This window comes from Ornithorhynchus anatinus, chromosome 8 (genome assembly GCF_004115215.2).
Source record: "Ornithorhynchus anatinus isolate Pmale09 chromosome 8, mOrnAna1.pri.v4, whole genome shotgun sequence".
In the NCBI taxonomy this organism is placed as follows: Eukaryota; Metazoa; Chordata; class Mammalia; order Monotremata; family Ornithorhynchidae; genus Ornithorhynchus; species Ornithorhynchus anatinus.
Window position 1 is genome coordinate 19,020,076 of NC_041735.1, and position 5,060 is coordinate 19,025,135.

Below are 5,060 nucleotides of genomic sequence, written 5' to 3' on the forward strand. Positions count from 1 at the left end.
TGAGCTTGTGGACAAACATCACACGTGCTAGTCCCTCTGGGTCAAAAAGACAGGCTGCAGAATTGCTGCTGAATATTCGTTTGTTTTAGTGTTAATGGGAGTTCTCTGCCTGTAGGGAGAAGAAAAAAGATGTGAGGCCCACCATGCAGAGCTGAACTGAGAAGATGGCTCCTTCAGAAAACTACTTGTTCCATTAGACAGCTAGATTGGTGGTATCTTCTGTGATTGATTATCCAGTTCAAGGAAATGGGGTAGCTATTCTGCGCTCAAAGCTGTTTACAAGGAACATCAGACAATCATCAGGGCAAGGGGAATCATAGTGAAACCTGAAAAAATCAGAAGCTGACACCTTGTCTGTTTCAGTAGTTGTTCTTGCCTGTTAGGTGGGAAAAGCTCTAGTTATCTGTAGACTGGATTTGCCTAGCACAGAAATCAATCAATCAATCAGTGGTATTTCCTGAACACTTACTGTGTGCAGAGCTCTGTACTAAGTGTTTGGGAGAGTATAATACAACAGAATTGGTAGACATGTTCCCCACCCACAAGGAACAAGAATCTATAAGAAAGAAATCCCACACAATCTGGATGCTAAGACTGAGGTTCCGCTCTTTTTTTTTATGGTATTTGTCAAGTGTTTACTATGTGCCAGGCACTGTTCTAAGCCCAGAGGTAGGTACAAGGTAATCAGGTTGGACACAGTACAGATCCCAAAAGGGGCTCACAGTCTTAATCCCCATTTTAGAGATGAGGTAACTGACACACAGAGATGTTAAGAGAATTGCTCAAGGTCATACATGAGACAAGTGGAAGAGCCGGGATTAGATCCCAGGTCCTTCGGACTACCAGGCCTATAGTCTATCCACTAGACAGCACTATATCTCCCTTGAAACCAGGTATATTTCACCCTAAAAATTCATTCATTCAGTCAGTCATATTTATTAAGTTCTTACTGTGTGCAGAGCACTGTTTTTTTTACTAAGTGCTTGGAAAGTACATTTCAGTGATAAAGAGAGGCAATCCCTGCCCATACCGGATGACCTTTTGGTGTATTCAACAGTAGAAAATAACCTCTGCCCAAATCCTATTGAAAGTCTACAAAGCAATCTGTCAGCTCCCAATATGCTCACTCCTCCCTTAGCTACCCATGTCCTCGAGATAATGCTTCTAGAACAAATGGAGGGGAAGATTCACAATTAATGGTTAGTGCCCGGGTTCTGATCATGTTTGTGGTTTCTGTTCACATTTTTCTCATGTTTGCAGCTTCTTTTCTTCTAGATCCTGAACCTAAATGTTACCGTTGATCTGTCGGGTTGTTTGGATCAAAGAAATGGACACAGTATAGATCATTTAAAAGAAAAGACTGTACTGTGCTGCTAATTTACCAAAATGATGTCATCCTGTGCAATAATATCAGCTTCTGCGAGAGGGCAGTGTGTGTTCCTTAGGCAGACAAAAATGGAAAACGGAAGCCTGAACTGCTTCTGGATCTGAATTTCAATTTCTGCAATTTTGTTTCCGAAAGGATGAGACCTCTTGAAAGGAAATTCATTAGAAATGACTAGTTGATGGAGAGTAGTTGTTTTTCTTAGCAAACAGGCCTACTAAATCGATTCTCCAATATCTGTGGTAAAGAGATACAGGAGTAAATTCATGGCCAAAGGTAATCTATTGATAACCTTGAAATCTAATTTTTAGCTAATAGTTTCTATTCCATTCATCCACACCTTTTACTGAAGCTGTTAACCAGAGTGAATTGGTTGTTTAAATTTCATCTCCTGGATGAGCAGTGGAATCAAAAAGCAGAAAAGAGTAAAGCAAAAGTTATGATACTCCACAGACTAGAAAATCTGACCCCCTTTAGGAGATTGATGTGTATGGTATATACTGTTTAGCTCAGAAAACTTTTAGAGATGAGATAAAATGAAATACTACATGTAAACAAATAATAACTTTAGAATCTCATTCTACTGGTCCAGTAATCTGACTCTACTACTGCAATATGTTGTTACAGAATTTTAGTGGAATTAGAATTTTGAATATGATATAGTCGTATATTCTCTATAGATTCTATTTTTCCGTTCAGTTCTCCTAAGAGGTTATCTTTCTCATAAGACTACCCGTGAGATTTCAACTTAGTAACCGTACTAGCCCTCACTATTTATCAACAGATTTTTGGTTTTTATAATAAATGGATTGAGCTAGATTTTTGTCACCTTCATATTTGATGTGCTTATTCATTGTTAATTTCTTTATCTGATTTTTAGTGGTGGCATTCATAGATATTTTTAGGCATTAGTACTGATGATGATGATGATAAAAATACTCTTTTAGCACCTTCCTTATTTAACTAGACTTTTATTTTTTATGGCATATGTTAAGCATTTACTGTGTCCCACTGGGTAAGATACAAGATAACCAGGTTGAACACAGTCTCTGTCTTACCTGGGGCTCGCAATCTTAATCCCCATTTTACAGATGAGGTAACTGAGGCACAGAGAAGTGAAGTGATTTGCCCAAGGTCACATAGCAGACACAAGGTGGTGCAGGATTAGAATCCAGGTCCTTCTGACGCCCAGGCCCTTGTTTTATCCATGAGGCACACTACTTCTAGTGCTTTATTCACTCTGTAGTTAGTCCCCCAACTTTTCCGGGGCAAGAATCACTTGGGCATTTGAGTTTACAACTTTATATCTGTTTTCCCTTCGTGCTTCACAGAAAATAGCTGTCATCTTTTAGTCCTTTCTCTTTGTCACCTTCGCCAGTTTCTATTCCTCCCTCTTTCCCCCACACCTCTCACTGATGATCTCTACTTACTTGTATCTCCTAAGTTGGGGAAATGGGATACTAAGATCCAGATTTCATCTTTGAAAGTAATAAATAAAATGGTAATATTATTTTTAATATAGGGCCCAAATACATATTTGGAGAAATACTGATTGTTTAGCCTTCTGTACTTCATGGGGCTTGCTCTTCATGGATAACAATATGTGGAATTATTTAGTCATCTCTAAAGCTCCTAGATGCAGGGTGGGGATGGAGGTGTTTTAAAGTTAGCTCTCACCTATAGATGGCAACACTTTCCTGCACTGAGCTCCAACTAGTTGCTATTTGAACCTATCTGAGGCCATTTCTGATGCTGAAATCCAGGAGGATTCCCAATCTAAGCTACTGTAGAGGCACCAAAAAGTTTCTGTCTCTCTCCAGAATTGTTCAGGACTCTTCAAGGTGCTAACAACAGACTTTCCTTTCTTAGTGACACATGCCTGTAATTTCATAGGAAAGAATTTTTGCTCATTCAAGACTTTGTCACCTCTTTTCCCAGCAATAATAATAATAATAATAACGTTGGTATTTGTTAAGCACTTACTATGTGCAGAGCACTGTTCTAAGTGCTGGGGTAGATACAGGGTCATTAGGTTGTCCCACATGAAGCTCACAGTCTTAATCCCCATTTTACAGATGAGGTAACTGAGGCACAGAGAAGTGAAGTGACTTGACCACAGTCACACAGCTGACAAGTGGCAGAGCGAGGATTCAAACCCATGACCTCTGACTCCCAAGCCCGGGCTCTTTCCACTGAGCCATGCTGCTTCTCTCTTCAGGTGCTTTGGTGAGAGCTGTAGTATCCCACATATTTTACATGCAATTCAGCTGGTTAACTCTGGTGCCTAGTCAAATAAAAAAACCTATCTACGGACAGCTTATGAGAGTCTACAATTTAGAAGAGGTTGACAACTTGTCCTCCTTTTCCTCTCCACTGAGAACTAAAGAAGAAATTGTTTTTTTGCTATAGGCCAAGGGATTAAGATTTGATATAAGGATAAACTTCCTGATTTTGAGAGTTTAACTCTGGGTGGGCGTTCCATAGTGAGTGGGTAATTTTCTCAGTGGGGAGAGTAGGTGGTTAACCAGAGGTGTGATTCTCATTCTTGTGGGATAGTTTGGCGGGGTTTTGGACTGGACGATCTCTCGCAGTCCATCCTTTCCCCAGCCCCTCCTTCCCGAAAGAGAGAATTCCAGTCCCTCCTTTCCTTCTATGCCAAGGCATCAGAAGAGTAACTATAACTTCCCTCTATCAAATGGACTTCACTCACTTAATGTAATCCTTTCCCTCAACTTTACCTTCCTAATAGATAAACTTTGGACACCCTCCTTGCCTTGGGATTTGTCAAAGGGAAACCATACAATGGAGTTATCGTTACTCCTTCTGTCCCCTCCCATATGACATCTATTAAGCACTAACTATGTGCTAAGTGTGAGTTATAAAATAATCAGAGCAAACACAATCTCTGTTCCTAACATTATGAGAGGGAGATGACAAGTATCTTATCCCCACTTTACAGTGAGGGAACTAAACCACAGAAAGGTTAAGTGACTTACCCAAAGTCACACAAAAGGAAGCCATTTCCACACCCACGACCTGTCCACTAGGCCTCTCTTCTTCTTTGTGATTTAGGGTCAACTGTTATGGTCCCTTTGGGTCAGAATCAGATTGACTCCTTTATTGAAAGAGCACTGACTAATGATTAGAATTGGCTCTTTAAAAAATCCAAAAGAAGAAAGGAGACTCTGGGCCTTCCATAGAAGCAATCTTCCATTCCAGGATCCCATGATGATCTGGATTCATTCATTAATTCAATCGTATTTATTGAACACTTACTGTGTGTAGAGTCCACAGGCATGGGTGTCTGGTTCTGCCTGGGATTCCCCACAGAAACATAATCCAGCATCTGTCTCCAGTTTCAGGGTGGCCTGAATTTGTTGGGACCTTTGGGTCTGTTCCCCTGGTGACAAATCCCTCACACAGCTTACGCGGTTCTGACCTGATCTTGATGGACTCAGACAGACCTGGAACCTTTCTTTCTCCTCCAGAAAAGAGAAAGTAGCCAACATCCTCAGCCGCCTAGTTAAGAACCGCTGATTATGCACCATTTTCTTTGGGTCTCTGAAGTCTCAGTCTCATTAACCACATCATGAACTGTTAGGTTCATCTCTGGGGAAGCTGTCTAATTTTCTCCTGTAGATTTACCCACAGTCAATCTTTCCCAAAAGACAGCTAA